Source organism: Corythoichthys intestinalis, chromosome 6, assembly GCF_030265065.1.
Source record: "Corythoichthys intestinalis isolate RoL2023-P3 chromosome 6, ASM3026506v1, whole genome shotgun sequence".
In the NCBI taxonomy this organism is placed as follows: Eukaryota; Metazoa; Chordata; class Actinopteri; order Syngnathiformes; family Syngnathidae; genus Corythoichthys; species Corythoichthys intestinalis.
The window spans coordinates 52,537,844-52,556,022 of record NC_080400.1 but is presented as its reverse complement, the minus strand read 5'-3'; positions in this window follow the sequence as shown (position 1 = coordinate 52,556,022).

Sequence of the window (18,179 nt, the reverse complement as noted above, 5' to 3'; positions counted from 1 at the left end):
TTTTATCAAGGGCAGGATCAATGCAGCTAGCTATCAGGAGATTTTGGAGTACTTCATGCTTCCATCTGCTGAAAAGCTTTATGGAGATGAAGATTTCATTTTTCAGCACGACCTGGCACCTGCTCACAGTGCCAAAACCATTGGTCAATGGTTTACTGACCATTACTGAGCTCAATTGGCCTGCCAACTCTCCTGACCTGAACCCCATAGAGAATCTGTGGGATACTGTGAAGAGACACCAGACCCAACACTGTGGATGAGCTTAAGGCCGCTATCGAAGCATCCTGGGCCTCCATAACACCTCAGCAGTGCCACAGGCTGATTGCCTCCATGGCACGCTGCATTGAAGCAGTCATTTCTCCAAAAGGATTCCCGACCAAGTATTGATTCCATAGCTGATGTAATTAATTGAAGGTGGACTTTTTTTGTATTAAAAACACTTTTTTGTATTGGTCGGATGAAATATGCTAATTTTTTGAGATAGAGATTTTTGTTTTTTTCTTGAATTTTTGCCAAAATCATCAATATTAAAACAATAAAAGGCTTGAACTAATTAAGTTGTGTGTAATGAATCTAAAATATATGAGTAAGTCTAATGTTTATCAGTACATTACAGAAAATAATGAACTTTATTACAATATGCTATTTTTTTTTAGAAGGGCTAGGTATGTGTATGTAGGTAACCTTCATTTCACCTGGTAAAATCAGTGGAAAAAAGCTTCAAATGTACAATAATGACCTGAGACTGAAAGGATTAATTCGGTCTAGTGCTACCAAAGTACTGAACGTGGCACTTCTTTTTAGGATTATACACTCAGCAAGAACAGTACATTATTTTCAAATAATTAAACCCACCAGGGCGTCACAACGAGTGGACAACAAGGGAGAGCGAGTTTAAGAGAACGCTCGCCATGCTAAAGCTAATGCTAACTAAAATGTTATGCTAATGCTAAGTATTACATTTAGAATGTAAGGGATTACTCAGTAAACACCTTAATGGGCAAAAGCAACATTGCATATTCTCATTCAAGCTACTTTTTTTTTTCAGCTTTTTAAAATTTTGGTTGTTAATCGGCCCAATGACCGATGTTGGAAAAAAGTCCATTTAATCGGTCGACCTCTAATTAAAAATATGATTCAGGATAGGAATGAGTTACGCCGAAACTATTTCTCTTACCAGATCAAGACTGGTCCTCTCAAGGATGTCCACCATCTTCTCCAACTTTGTGTCTGCAGCGAAGGTGAAATAATCATCCACCCAAAGCACATATTTCGTGGTCATCTGAGAAACTGCGAAATTTCGCCCTGCAAACCAACCCTTTTGATAAAAAATATAGACCATTCACTTGCAATCATGACTATTACCAATTCTGAATATTCACCTTTCGAAATGGCATAATCAATTGTTCAACGTGACACCCAGTGACTTGCTGAGGGTGTTCATTATCCCCTGCGATCACTATTGTGACGCTTGGATAATGTTGTCGTATGCTGTTGATAAAATTTTTGAGATGATAGTCACGTAGAACGGTCTTCGTCACAATGGTAACAAGGCTGCTTATATCACTATTTTGGGAGGAACCACAGAAGCATTAATTGTGCTCCTGAAAATGGAGAAAAAAAAGACGTCAGAATACTGTCAAAGACGAAAAAAAAACTCAAAAGACCTTTTGGATAGCCAGATTTGTAAAGTCTTGGGACAGCGGCATGTCCAATTTTGATGGTGAAAATGAGCGATGACCTTCAGCTGTGAACTATCTACGGAAAGAAAAAGTGAGGAACTGCATTAAAACCAGTTCTCATGCTGGTTTGTTGACATAATTTTTATTGTGTGAATGGTCTATTGCACTTCCTAATCTCTACCATCTGAACGCCACCCACATCCAAAAATGTATATCGAGCCGTATCTTAGTTCAAATAACGACAAAGGCTATCAGTGGCTCTTCAGGTTTGTTTCTTCCTGGTGTGGCTTGTCCTCGTGATCACCCATTGATTTCACCTGTTGGGCCTTCTCCTTTTGTGTTGATCAATCCGCTGCATCTTGTGTCGCCCACCTGTACCTCATTGTCTCTTTACCCCATTTCTGTATTCCCCATGTGCTGTCTGTTCTTGTTGCTTGTTGTCTATTTTTACATGCAAGCCCTTGTGTTCAGATTCCTGTAAAAAGTAAGTTTTGATACCTTTCCGTTTGGTCAACTGGTTTTTTGTTTGAACTTTTTGCTAACTGTTATTAAAGCATTTCGAGTTCACACACACCCTGCCTTGCCGTTTGTTTTCCCTGCGACTGGGTCAACCCCGTCTTTGAAACCCTGACAGAATGACACAACCTCATTTTACAGCTCGTTTTAGCTCATTTTACTGCTCATTTTACACCTGGTGTCATGATTTTATTTGTTTCTTATGCTGCACTTTGGACTTCACGTCCGGTACGACTAAATCCAAGGCGCATTTGTTATATTGTGACTGAGTGATACACACGACACCTTTATGGTTTAACAACTTTACTGAATGTCTTGCCAAGTGACTCTCAACAACAACACTGTTCTATCTATTAGACTACGTCTACACTAAGATGGATAATGGCCTTAAACATGTAATTAGTTGGACTATAGGGCATGACGGCTACAATCCTATGCCTATTATCCAGATTAGGGGTTACACAGATAATGTAGGCGGGAAACATTACCCTCTGCCTAATATGGACTGCTGTCTCCGTACAACAACTGGATACTAAGGAAGTGCCGTCATGCCGTCGCCATTTTTAGTGCAGCATGATGGCATCGTAAACAATGGCGGCGGACAATCACAACGTGGCATTCCTGCTCCTCTTTTCTTTTCCACACAATTTTCTTGAAACTTCACTCTACCGTAATTCGTGGTACCCCTAGTCAAAGAGGCGCGCCATCAGTTTTTTTCCATGACATTTCTGCCTGTCAAAACTGTCGCCACTTCCAGGCCACTGTTTTGCACAAGTACTCCTGGTTACGGCTTGCAGGAAATATACGCAGCGCCACACTATATGCTCCCATGTGTTATTTTCCAAGTGGTGAGAGCGCAACTGAGCATTGATTGTAATATCCAAAGTAACGATGTCAGGCTTTTGTTGTTTTCTAAAGATTTATTTCAATCACTCTGCGACTGCTCGTACAAGGCGACGTGCTCTCCCTTTACTCTCACTTTTGCGTGATGCGTTCACAAAAAAAAACAAAAAAAAACAGGGATCACACAAAATAATGACAGTCTAGAGCAGGGGTGGGCAAACTATTCCATAAAGGGCCGCAGTGGGTGCGGGTTTTTGTTGCAACCCATTAAGAGGACACCTTTTCATCAATCTGCTGTTTTACAAGTGCAATCAGTCGATTGCAGTCAGGTGCTTCTCATCTCTGCTGAAACCTCACTGGTTAAACTCTCTGTGCTGGGTCAGTTGGAACAAAGACCAGGACCCACTGCGGCCCTCGAGGACTGGTCTGCCCACCCCTGGTCTAGAGGGTGTAGTAATTTCGAAATTTGCCACCAGCGAAGAATGAGTTTCAGGTTCAGAGGTAAACCACGCGGGCGATGATGTAACATATGAGGCTGTTCCTTTCTACGCATGCGTAGTTTGCGCAAATGCAGGCGTACATTGCAGAAGTGGAGGGGCCTTAAACACACCTTAAACGTAAGTGACAGGTATAAAACTAGTCGGGAAAATACCCAGGAGAAAATTATCTGTCCTATTGTAGACGTAGCTTTAGTCAAGGAATAATGCACAAACATCAACACATCTACATGATATGCATACCCTCTATCGGCGAAATCCCTTATTACAAGTAACACAATAATATCCACTATATCACATCAGTGTTCATTGTGTTTCGCAGTGTTGTTTTCGTCAACGACGACATTTCGTTAACGAATATTTTTTGCATGACGATTATCATTTTGCACAAAACTCCAAAACTTGGCCGCACAAATCTATTGGCACCCTCATTCTAATACTTGGTAGCACAACATTTAGACAAAATAACTGAGAACAACCGCTTCCGGTATCCATCAATGAGTTTTTTTACAATGCTCTCCTGGGATTTTAGACCATTTTTCTTTGGCCAACTGCTCCAGGTCTCTGAGATTTGAAGGGTGCCTTATCCAAACTGCCATTTTCGGATCTCTCCACAGGTGTTCTATGGGATTCAGGTCTGGACTTATTGCTGGCCACTTTAGAAGTCTCCAGTGCTTTCTCTCAAACCCTTTTCTAGTGCTTTTTGAAGTGTATTTTGGGTCATTGTCCTGCTGGAAGACCCATGATCTCTGAGGGACACCCAGCTTTCTCACACTGGGCCCTTTATTATGCTGCAAAATTTGTTGGTAGTCTTCAGACTTCATAATGCACTGCACATGGTCAAGCAGTCCAGTGCCAGAGGCACCAGACCAACCCCAAAACATTAGGGATCCTCCACCATGTTTGACTGTGGGGACCGTGTTCTTTTCTTTGAAGGCCTCGTGTTTTTCATGTAAACTCTATGTTGATGCCTTTTCCCAAAAAGCTCTACTTTTTTCATCTGACCAGAGGACATTCTTCCAAAATGTTTTTGGCTTTCTCAGTTAAGTTTTGGCAAACTCCAGCCTGGCTTTTTTTATGTTTCTGGGTCAGAAGTGGGGTCTTCCTGGGTATCCTACTATAGAGTCCCTTTTCATTCACACACCGACGGATAGTACAGGTTGGCACAGGTGTACCCTTGTACTGCAGGACAGCTTGAACTTGTTTGGATGTTAGTCAAGGTTCTTTATCCACCATCCGCACAATCTTTCGTTGAAATCTCTCGTCAATTTTTCTTTTCCGTCCACATCTATGGAGGTTATCCACAGTGCCACGGGCTTTACACTTATTGATGACACTGCGCACGGTAGACACAGGAACATTCAGGTCTTTATCATAACATTCTGTAACGGAGCCCAATTTTTTTTCATGATTGGTAGTTAACTCGTTCAGTGGCATTGACGGTAATTGACGTCCAATCGTTTGACTCTTTTCATCCAACGGCTGTAAAGTTGTCAGTTTGTAGGTTGGCAGCGAATATGAACGTTCTTTGCCAGCCATCACACTTTTAATGACTTTTGATGTCTAGCGTCGTCAATATCAGCCAATGAGTTAATTAAAAAAAAAAAAAAAAACAGGCATGTTAAGGCCTCTTTATATTAATCTTTTTCATGGTCTAGCCAATATGTGTGGAATTACAACATCCATACGACTGTAAATAAAATATTCAGATACTCGTGTAATTAATGCTGAATGTTTTAACTTCATTTGTAAATGCATCCCTCTCCCCCCATCCAGATCCCTCGAAATGCCTAAAGAGAACAAGAAGAACAACAGGATACAGTCGTCTAGTACAGCAGCTTTTTTCACAGTGTCCAAATACAACAATGTGCCAAAGACAATGCACTTGCTAATTTGGATTGGGCGTACCAGGCTACCTGCTTCCATAGTTGAGTTACTGCAATGCAATTCAATTTGGACTTGTTCTGAGTGGGCCAGGAGGAGATGGTTATTAGTACTGTATTGTTTTACAGCTTTCAGGCTTTGTCCTATTTTAAGTTTCAAACATGTTATGTCATAGACTTCAAAATATTTATGAAGTCTATGGTTATGTATGCTTCCTTAAGTTCCTTATACTGTAAGTTATAAGCTACATAGCCTATGACTTGTACTGTTGTGGTCAAAAGTTTACATACACTTGTGAAGAACATAATGTCATGGCTCTCTTGAGTTTCCAGTTATTTCTACAACTCTGATTTTTCTCCGATAGAGTAATTGGAACAGATACTTCTTTGTCACAAAAAACATTCATGAAGTTTGGTTCTTTTATGACTTTATTATGGGTTAACAGAAAAAGTGATCAAATCTGCTGGGTCAAAAATATACATACTACATGGATCTGAAAAAGCGAATCATTGACTTGAACAAGTCAGGAAAGTCACTTGGAGCCATTTCAAAGCAGCTGCAGGTCCCAAGAGCAACAGTGCAAACAATTGTTTGTAAGTATAAAGTGCATGGCACTGTTTTGTCACTGCCACGATCAGGAAGAAAACGCAAGCTATCACCTGCTGCTGAGAGAAAATTGGTCAGGAGGGTGAAGATTCAACCGAGAATCACCAAAAAGCAGATCTGCCATGAATTAGAAGCTGCTGGAAACCAGGTGTCAGTGTCCACAGTCAAGCGTGTTTTGCATCTCCATGGACTGAGAGGCTGCCGTGCAAGAAGGAAGCCCTTGCTCCAAAAGCGGCACCTTAAGGCTCGACTGAAGTTTGCTGCTGATCACAGGGACAAAGATAAGACCTTCTGGAGGAAAGTTCTGTGGTCAGACGAAACAAAAATCGAGCTGTTTGGCCACAATGCCCAGCAATATGTTTGGAGGAGAAAAGGTGAGGCCTTTAACCCCAAGTACACCATGCCTACCGTCAAGCACGGTGGTGGTAGTATTATGCTGTGGGGCTGTTTTGCTACCAATGGAACTGGTGCTTTACAGAGAGTAAATGGGATAATGAAGAAGGAGGATTACCTTCAAATTCTTCAAGATAACTTAACGTCGTCAGCCCGAAGATTGGGTCTTGGGCGCAGTTGGGTGTTCCAACAGGACAATGACCCCAAACACACATCAAAAGTGGTAATCGAATGGCTAAATCAGGCTAGAAATAAGGTTTTCGAGTGGCCTTCCCAAAGTCCTGACTTGAACCCCATTGAGAACTTGTGGACAATGCTGAAGAAACAAGTCCATGTCAGAAAGCCATCATATTTAACTGAACTGCACCAATTCTGTCAAGAGGAGTGGTCAAAGATTCAACCAGAAGCTTGCCAGAAGCTTGTGGATGGCTACCAAAGCGCCTAATTGAAGTGAAAATGGCCAAGGGACATGTTACCATATATTAGCGCTGCTGTATGTATATTTATGACCCACAACTGTACCTCTGTGCAAAGCAGGAATTTTATTTTACTGCATTCATTGGGCAAATTTCACCAATATAAAGCCAGTGTTGTGGGGACAAAAAGTATTTGTCTGTTAATGTTCATTGGAAATTGTTGGAAACCTTTTTTTTTTTTTTAAACCTTGTATATCCGTCAACTAACACCAGACCAAAATTTTTTCAGTTTTCGTCAACTAAAACTACACCAAAACTGTTGAGTTATCGTCAACTGAAAGTAGACTAAAGCTTGTGTGAATATTCGTCGACTAAACTACACTAAAGTTAACACATTTTGAAATGACATAAATATGACTAAAGACTAATAAGTATTTTTGTCCAAAAGACAAAGTTGAAAATGAAAAGACCTGCCAAAAACAACACTGGTGTTTCGTTTATTGGAAAGAGCATCGAGCAGGGAGGGGTTATGGGGGAACAGTAAGGAAAATAGAACAGGAGCGAGACTAGGGGTTTGACAAAATATCAAAATGGTGATATATCGTGATACTTTGCATCCCAAAAGGTTATCAATATGCTCCTGTCAAGAATCGAGATATCGTTTTATAAAGGTGTCAATGTTTAAAAAAAAAAAAAAACCGTCAAGTTGCTACCAAAATCTTCCATCGTAATAGTTTCTCGGTTAACTCTAAGGCAGCCAGTAACTGTGCTCAACGCCCAATCCATTTAGACTGGGAACGTTCATTCATTCAAAACCAGAGCATTAACAGTCATTCGGTCCGATTTTCGGGGCATTAACAGGTCACTTGCTGTTCATTTTAGGGCATTTAAAGGTCATTTCCTGTTGAGCTTAAGTCACTGCCTATTCATTTGGGTGATTCCCAGGTCACTTCCTGTTCTGTAACTCAAAATAAACAGTAAGTGACCCATAAAATACCCCATAATCTACAGGAAGTTACTGAAAATCAACAGGTAAATGGCCTTTAATGGCCCAAAATTACCTCATTGCCTAGCATTGGCTGCCACTGACGTCCATAGACGTTCAATCCGTTTGAAGTGGGAGGAATGGCAGAGAATGAACGAATGTTCATTCGCTGCCACCCTCCCAGTTCAAATGGATTGGATGTCTACTAGTGATAAACTCATTCCAATTCACAGCAGAAGCTTGTTTTTCGGTTTATTAGTTTTTTTGTAGAATATCCTAGTATGATATCCTGACCATTACCAATGAATCGATAATATATATATATATATATATATATATATATATATATATATATATATAATATCGTCAGATCATCGTTATCGTGAGCTTTGTATCGCAAATCGTATCGTATCGTGAGGTACCAAGAGGTTCCCGCTCCTAAGAGACAGAAGAGAAGAACAAACAACAAGATATACATTGAACACCTGCAATAACTATGAATGTAGCAGTGCCATTGTTAGCTAATTGTATTTTGACACCATGTCGGGGCCCTGATGTCCATGGACAAAAGGGAGGGGGCGAGTCAGAAAGAGATGTGATTAGGAGGGGTGGAGCGTACACAAAGAGGCAATGTGAGGTGTGCAACCCAATATTATTTGAATCACTGGTCAGTGTGGATATGTTGACATCCTATTCTATGCTGCCTGATCGCTAATCCTGGCACCTATAGTTTCTCTACTTGAGTGTGTCTAATTGCACCCAGTCATGTGTGGACCCCATCAGACGTGTGATAGATAGGGCATGGGCTGCGCTGGCTTGCCCCCCTACCCCCGATTGGCTGGGAAGGGCCATGGCCCTGGGGCAGCACCCACGCGGCATCTCCACTCGTCTGCGGGACTATCACATGTTTGATGGGATTCACGCATGACTAGATGCAATGAGACACACCCAAGTAGAAAACCTTGGTGTCAGGATTAGCGAAGAGACAGCATAGAATAGGATGCCAACCAATGTTCCCTCTAAGCAATCATGCACTGCATGCACATATTCAGCACACAAGAAAATCTATGCGGCACACAAAATGAAATTCAACAAAAATGTATTGAAACGTCAATAGGACTACTGTCTGTCAGCGCCGCAGTGATGTGTCAGCTCGACGCTCCAATTTGTGCATTCGATACGGCAACGCGATGAGGGCAATTGTCCGTGCCGCTTTGATGTGTCACCACGACACTCCTATTGGAGTTACTAGCTATAAGATACACCAACGCGACGCTCCCTTTGGTGGAGAAAAGCAAGCTTGACTCCCGTGCTGATAAAACAATATTCTGCTCCCAATCTGTTACGGCTCACTCCTCCTCACCTTCACATTCTCCCCACTGACTCTGCTCTGCACACCTGTCACCAATCACCACACCTGCCTCCACTCCACAATCAACCACCTGCCACTATAAGAGACCGGTCTGCACAACATTTGGCGCCAGAGCTACACCTCACCACGCATGGTAAAAGTACAGGCCTTCCTTTTGCTCACCTTGCAACTCATCTGTGCTTATTTTTCCTCAACAGCAATACTGAGCCAATCCAGCCTTCCAGCACATTCAAGAAAACTGCAGAGCCACCACTTCTCACCAATTTTCCTTTGTTTAATAAACACATCTTGGACTTTGGATTTCTAACTTCTCTTTGCTGTGCTTTTGGGTCACACCGTCTTGCCACCATAACAGTAAGCTCTGGCCAAGGGACCCAGCCAGCATGTCGCAGTCAGAGAGGCCCACGGCTCCGAATCCACGTCGGCCCCAGGACCAACTGTTGGCACAACATTCTCACCAGCTTTCGGAGGCTGCTGCTCTCTTCTCTGGATTGAGGGAGGAGGTCCGGGCGGTGTCGGGTCTCCAGCAGGCCCAGGCATCTGAACAACAGTCCCAGGTCAGCCAACTCACATTTCTGGTTCAAGCTCTCACTGACCGAGTCGCTGCTCTCAGCGCACAAATTTCTTCCCCTCCGGGTCCTCCTGCCACAGTCCCTCTGCCAGACGCACCCTCTGCCCAGGAGCCCCACCTTGTTGCTCCGGCCCCGTATGACGGCTCTTTTTCGCTCTGCCGTGAATTCCTCATGCAGTGTGAGTACATATTTGAACTACAACCAAGCATGTATTCTACTACCGCCGCTCGTATAGCCTACATCGCTAACCTCACCACAGGGCAGGCCCGTCGGTGGGTTATGGCTAGCCGAGAGGGCTCTGCACCTTACATGCATGATTACACAGCATTTGTCAAGGAATTCAGGATGGTTTTCGATCATGAGGCCCCTGGGCAGGACGCTGACACTGCCCTTTCAACCCTCCAGCAGGGTTCTCTTTCAGTAGCTGAGTATGCCACTGAATTTCGTATCCTCGCGGCTCGCTCTCAATGGAATGAGCCTGCTCTGTTCAGTGCGTTCCGACGAGGTCTGGCGGAGCCCATAAAGGACGCCTTAGTGGGTATAGAGAGGCCTACTTCTTTGAACCAGCTCATCACACTCTCTATATCCCTTGACGAGCGACGCCGTGAGCGCAAGCGAGAGAGGGCTCACCAGTGTCATGCTGCGACCAGACTACTTCCTTCACCTCCGGTGAGTCGCAACCAGCTTTCTCAGCTCTCCCCTGCTTCCTTGATACCTACTGGTGAGGGGGAGCCCATGCGGTTGGGAGGGGCCCGTTTGACTCCAGCCGAACGTGAACACCGGAGACTATGTGGGCTCTGCTTGTATTGTGCTAGCTCCGCACACTCTGTTGGCTCTTGTCCAAGCCTGTCTTCAAGAGCTCCCTCAGTTCGAACCCCTAAAGACACGGCTCACTCGGTCGGGACGTTCCGTGTAAGCCGCTTGTCCAATCCCCACTCCAGCAGAGCCAGGTTCCTTGTCACTCTCGCCTGGCTGGAGCGGAGACTCACTGTCCCAGCAATGATTGACTCTGGTGCTGATGAATCTTTTGTCGACCGTTCTTATGCCCTAAAGGTTGGACTCCCCATCACGCCCCTGGAGGGGTCGCTCTCAGCGTTTGCGTTGGATGGTCACCCCATGGCTCCCATCACTCACCGGTGTGAGGCTCTCACCCTCACAGTCTCGGGTAACCACGTGGAGATGATCCGTCCCTACGTTATCGCCTCACCTGACACACCCTTCATCCTAGGCAGACCTTGGCTGGAACTCCACACACCGCATGTCTGTTGGCGTTCTGGCCGCATTCTCAGCTGGAGTATCCCTTGCCACGCCCGCTGCCTTCGGTCCGCTCCGACACCATCCTTGGCTGAACGACCCAGTCCCGCTCCACCTGACCTCACCAAGGTTCCTGCTGTGTACCACGACCTGGGAGAGGCTTTCAGTAAGGAGCGCGCTTGTAGCCTTCCTCCGCACAGACCCTACGACTGCGCCATTGAGCTCCGTCCTGGAGCTGAACTTCCAGCCAGTCGCCTCTACAACATCTCCCCCCCTGAGAAGGCGGCGATGGACAGTTACATCAATGAGTGCCTGGCTGAAGGTCTCATACGCCCGTCCACATCTCCGGTGGCTGCTGGCTTCTTTTTCGTCAAGAAGAAGGGTGGAGACCTGAGACCATGCATCGATTACAGACAGCTCAACAGCATCACTATCAAAAATAAGTATCCGCTCCCCCTCATGAGCTCAAATTTTGAACCACTCATCGGTGCTACAGTCTTTACAAAGCTGGACCTCCGAAATGCATACCACCTTGTCCGTATCCGGGAGGGGGACGAGTGGAAAACGGCCTTCAAGACCCCCCGTGGACACTACGAGTACCTTGTTATGCCCTTTGGCCTCACCAATGCCCCTGCTGTCTTCCAGGCACTCATGAATGACATACTCAGGGACATGTTAGATGTTTTTGTAGTCCTTTACCTGGACGACATCCTGGTATTCTCCCGTAGCCTTGAGGAGCATGTCCAACACGTCCGCTTGGTAATCCAGCGCCTTTTGGAGAATAGGCTATATATCAAGGCTGAGAAGTGCGTCTTTCACTCTCGCTCTGTCGAATTCCTCGGTCATATCGTGGAGGACGGCTGTATCCGTCCTGACCCCCGCAAGATTAAAGCCATCCTTGACTGGCCCAGACCGACTACCCGCAAACAGCTCCAGGGGTTCCTAGGCTTTGCAAATTTTTATCGCCGTTTCATACGGAACTATAGCCGCTTAGCTGCGCCCCTCACTCAACTTACCTCCACTCTACGTCCCTATGTCTGGTCGCCGGCAGCCACCGCCGCCTTTGCAGTCCTCAAGAAACATTTCACTACTGCCCCGGTCCTTCTCCATCCTGACCCCTCCAGACCATTTATAGTGGAAGTCGACGCTTCGGACATAGGTATTGGGGCTGTCTTGTCCCAACGTTCCGCGGAGGACCGGAAGCTACACCCCTGTGCCTTCTTCTCCCGCCGGTTACAGCCGGCGGAGGTGAATTATGACATCGCTAACAGGGAGCTGCTTGCTGTGGTAGCCGCTTTTGAAGAATGGCGCCACTGGCTGGAGGGCGCCAAGGAACCTATTGTCGTCTGGTCAGATCACCGGAATCTGACCTTCATCCGGGCCGCCAAACGCCTCAGCTCCCGCCAGGCACGGTGGGCACAGTTCCTGGACAGGTTCAATTACACTCTTACCTACCGACCTGGTTCCAGCAATACCAAGGCTGATGCCCTGTCACGACTCCATGCACCTGAGGAGTCCTCTGCCGAACCAACGCCCATTGTTCCTGCTTCCCGGATTGTAGGGATGGTGACCCTGGACATAGAAGCCGAGGTCGAACGGGCCCAACAGGCTGAGCCCGGCCCTGGCAACTGTCCTCCCAACCGGCTCTTCGTACCAGACTCGATGCGATCCCGGGTGCTTCTGTGGGGCCATTCCAGTCGGTTTGCCTGCCATCCTGGATACCAACGTACCCTCACCTTCCTGAGCCGGAGGTTTTGGTGGCCGACCATGAGGGCGGATGTAAGGGAGTTCGTCGCTGCCTGCGACACCTGTTCCAGAGCCAAGGCATCTCATCAGCCACCAGCTGGCCTTCTGTGCCCTCTTCCAGTGCCCAATCGCCCTTGGTCTCACATTGCTGTGGACTTTGTTTCAGGTTTTCCTCCTTCCCAGGGCAATACCGTCATTTTCACTGTGGTGGATCGATTTTCAAAGGCGGTGCATCTGGTGGCGCTGCCAAAACTCCCCACCTCTGCTGAGATGGCTGATCTGCTTACCCAGCATGTGTTCCGGCTCCACGGGTTTCCCTGCGACATTGTTTCCGACCGGGGACCCCAATTCACGTCTCAGGTCTGGCGTGCCTTCTGCAAAGGTATTGGTGCCGCCGTTAGCCTTTCCTCTGGGTATCACCCCCAAACTAACGGACAGGCTGAACGCACGAACCAGAGCCTTGAGTCAGCCCTCCGCTGTGTGTCAGCTCTTCACCCAACCTCCTGGAGCAAGGATCTGCCATGGGTGGAATATTCTCTCAATACCCTGACCTGTTCCGCCACCGGCAGGTCTCCGTTCGAGGCCTCTCTGGGATACCAACCCCCTCTGTTCTCAGTCCAGGAGTCCGAAGCCTCTGTCCCCTCTGTCCAGGCCCATCTTTGGCGTTGCCAACGGGTGTGGGGGGAGGTCCGCTCCGCCCTACTACGTGCCAACGTGCGCTCCTGCCGTGGGGCCAACCGTCGCCGTACCCCTGCCCCAGTATACCGGACCGGACAAGAGGTCTACCTCTCCTCCGCCGACCTGCCGCTACAAGTGTCATCTAAGAAGTTAGCTCCAAGGTATGTCAGTCCCTTCACAATTGACAGTGTTCTGAGTACCACAGCTGTTCGCCTCAAACTCCCTGCCGCCATGAAGCACGTGCATCCGGTGTTCCACGTCTCCAAGATCAAGCCTGTCTCTTCGAGCCCTCTCATGCCCGCTGCCCCAGCTCCTCCGCCGCCCCAGTTGGTTGATGGGCATCCCCAATGGAAGGTCCGGCGTCTACTGAAGGTCCGTCGCCGTGGCCGCGGCTTTCAGTACCTGGCAGACTGGGAGGGTTACGGCCCGGAGGAACGTTGCTGGATCTCGAAGCGCCTCATCATGTGTCCCTCTCTTCTTCGAGAATTCTACGAGGCAAACCCTGATGCCCCTGGTCGGCCGCCAAGAGGCGCCCCTCGGAGGGGGGGTACTGTTACGGCTCACTCCTCCTCACCTTCACATTCTCCCCACTGACTCTGCTCTGCACACCTGTCACCAATCACCACACCTGCCTCCACTCCACAATCAACCACCTGCCACTATAAGAGACCGGTCTGCACAACATTTGGCGCCAGAGCTACACCTCACCACGCATGGTAAAAGTACAGGCCTTCCTTTTGCTCACCTTGCAACTCATCTGTGCTTATTTTTCCTCAACAGCAATACTGAGCCAATCCAGCCTTCCAGCACATTCAAGAAAACTGCAGAGCCACCACTTCTCACCAATTTTCCTTTGTTTAATAAACACATCTTGGACTTTGGATTTCTAACTTCTCTTTGCTGTGCTTTTGGGTCACACCGTCTTGCCACCATAACACAATCTTTGCCAATGCTACAGTATTAATTATTTATTATTAGGGCTGTCAAACGATTAAAATTTTTAATCGAGTTAATTACAGCTTAAAAATTAATTAATCCTAATTAATCACAATTAATCGCAATTCAAACCATCTATAAAATATGCCATATTTTTCTGTAAATTATATATATATTCTGTAAATAAATTGTAGGAATGGAAAGATAAGACACAAGATGGATATATACAGTGGGGAGAACAAGTATTTGATACACTGCCAATGGGAAAACCCATTTGGAAAACCCACTGTACATTCAACATACAGTACATACTGACTGTAGTGGGCATTTCACTCTACTGTCATTTAAATCTGTCTATGCTGTCCTCACTCCGAAGCGTCTACTTTTTCCAAAGCTAGGCAGCTAGTGAACGACGCCTTAATCAGACTTCTTCCTTTTTCATCTGATTTATTAATAAAATAGCCTCAAACCATTGTCCTCTTTAGACCGTCGTAAAACTACAAAAAAAAAGTACACAAGCATTGCATTAGCAACAACGTTAGCTTAGCACGCTATACAGGTTCACTAAACATAAACAAAAAGCGTCTCATACAAAAAATAGAACATTTCGCTTACTAACATAATATGTACATTCTTTACAACAACCATACTTACGAACAAATCTTGTCCAAGGATCATATAAGCACAACATTACAACGTAGGCGTCAGCCAAAGCGACCACAAGAGCTCGCTGTTAGACAGCACAAAAGCCTTGCTGTAAAACTTACCAAAAGACAGAATACTGTCTGAGCGGGACATGTGCGTTAATTGCGTCAAATATTTTAACGTGATTAATTTAAAAAATTAATTACCGCGCGTTAACGCGATAATTTTGACAGCCCTATTTATTATGTTATTCATTATTATCTATTAACACTGAGAACAAGGGAATTTAGCTAGTTTTAAGGAGGTGTGTTTAGATACGGACAGTAGGAATCTGGAGTGTCCTTATTGTCTGTACAGTTTTAATGTGGGATTTTGATATACTGTACTCTCATTGTGGTTGTTAATTTATTAACTCACTCATGCCGCAACTGGACCCTGGACCCTTACCCAGGCCAAATCAGGACCCTTCCCGTGGTTTAAGCAGGACTCTCATATATAACATAGTACACATGTCATGAACAACACGATTTTGGTATTTTTCATTTTAAGTGGGCCAAATCAATTATTATAATTTTCGGACTACAAACCGCTGCTTTTCACCTCATTTTTAATCCTGTGTTTTATAGTCCAGTGTGGTTTATTTGTTGATTTATTTGGATTAACAGGTAACACTTTATTTGACAGAGGCATCATAAGACAGTCGTAAAATCGTCTTGTTGTTTTATTGTTTATTGTCATCATCATCGGTATCATTGACAGTTCATCATTACATAATAGAGTAGACATTCCACATTGTGGTACATGTACAGTAACCCCCCCCCCCCCGAAAATTAATTATTTATATAAATAATTAAATATTAATTAAAAATTAAATATTATTATTATGTCTTAATGCTATTGACAGATGTCATTAAGTGTCATCCGGTAAATTTGATCACAATGTCCAGCTTTAAACTTTTACATCCATTCAAAAGTTAGATCATTTGCCGGATGACACTAAATGACATCTGTCATAAGCATCCATTAATGCTAAAGACAGTGTCATGTCATAATTATGATTGTCCTATGACAGTCTTATGGCGCCACTGTCAAATAAAGTGTTACCAAATACCATTACTGGCAATTAATGAAACAACTGGACGGTAACCGAAGAAATATTTAGCACAGAAAATGAATTTTGATTGTTATTTACATTGTAGCTCTGCAATACATGCTAGGAGGCATGTTGGACAACAACAGTTGGCAGCAGAGGTGGATTGTCTCCCCCGAGGGAGCAGTGATGGCCAAATGAAGCTTCTTGAAGCAATGAAGCTTTGAACCAATTGGCTGCATATATCACAATGCTATTTTGTAACTGTCAATGATACCAAATGAACCACCATGAAGCTTTGAACCAATTGGCTGCAAAGCTTCATGGTGGTTCATTTGGTCTTATGACAGTGGCATGATGCTGCTGTCAAATAAAGTGTTACTGGTTAATATCTTTTGATGTAAATATCCCATAATACAGTGAGGACAGCTGTGGATTATAATCCAGTGCGGTTTATCTATGAACAAATGCCGTTTTCGGGCCAGTTTGGTGGGTGGGCCTTATAGTGCAAAAATTACAGTGCTCTGACACATGCAAAATTAGAGGGAAAATTCCTTGGTCATCAGGCCCCCCACATGGTGTCAACTGGAAATACAACTAGGTAACGATAGCGCCAACATATTGATATACTTAGTGTAGGTGTTCAATTTATTCCTTGTTGTTGTTTGTCCTTTTGTCTCTTTCTCCTTCTTTTCTTCTGTTGCCCCATAACTCCTTCCTGTTCGCTGCTTTCTCCTAATAAACGAGGTACGTTGAATGATCACAGTAGAAGTATGTCATACTCCCATGTGACACATTAAAACTGTTCAGGCCAATCGGACACTCAAATCTTCATCCTCCATGTCAAGAAGATGAGCAGGACAAGTTAAAAATAAAAAATATATAAAAAAAGCAAGGTGGGCCGCTGTTATCCCCGAGATCCAGAGCGGTCCCCCGGACCACCCGCACTCCCATTAACCAGTCTTCAGGGGAGGGACGAGGGAACACGCCACCGCCCCCCACGCCTGAGGCAGGACAGGATCCCCACCCAGAGTGGTCAACAACCCGCCGACCCACCGGCACTCAGTCAGCGATCTGTGGCGGAGCCCAAGGTGGATAGCCGGGCAAAAAAGAGAGGGGAGGACGGAAGCAAGACAGTGCCGAGAAGCCGTCACGGGGCAGCGTGGGACCACAGTCCCCCCGTACCCCCTGTCCTCGCGACCCGTAACCCAGGCGAAGATGAGGCCACGCCCTGGGAGCCACTCCATAGAAAAAAAGTGTGGGACCCACCCAGACCCGGCTGCAGAAAGAAATTACAGGGGGGGCATTACGTTTTTTTGGGGGGGAGGGGGGCACACTTCTTCAACGTAAATTTAGCCTGAACAGTGGCGTTTTTACCGGTTATATTTTCTGATGATGGTGTCAGCGAAACTGCAGGAGGTGGCAGCGCTATCTCTTCATGTTGACTTTCGACCGCGTCTTGGTCATGGCTTGAGTTTGTCCTTAGTTTCTTGAAAAAAACACAGATGTCCATTCCACTTTGAATTAGCAACGGAGGAGCCGCTCAATCGCCATTTCTGTAACCGAAGCAATCCCTATCCAATCGCAGTACCCAATGGCCGGCTACTCGGCCCGCCCCCTTTATCTGTGATTAGCTATAAATTGCCTTCATTCGCTGCTCAGATTGGTTGAATTGAATGACGACAGATCAAGATAGGATGAATAGAGCAGTGTTTTTCAACCTTTTCAGAGTCGCGGCACGTTTTTACATTGGAAAAAATCTCGCGGCACACCATGCCAAAATGTTCCAAAATTACTTTCTGTACAGTATATTTAATTGTAAAATAATTTCTTAGTATTTATACTTACTCAGTGTGAAACTTGAGCCTGTTAAGATGAACACCAAGCCAAAAACTGGCAGGAATCTTCTTCAACAGGTCTCAGTCTCTCTGTTTTTATTTTTAATTTTTTTTTAGCAGTTAGCTTTAAAAACTCTTTGTCTTCAAGCACATCAGGGCTGGTCATCTCGCTGACAATGGCTTTGCAGGCAGGTAGTATTAACGTTTCTGCCACAGTTTGGGACTT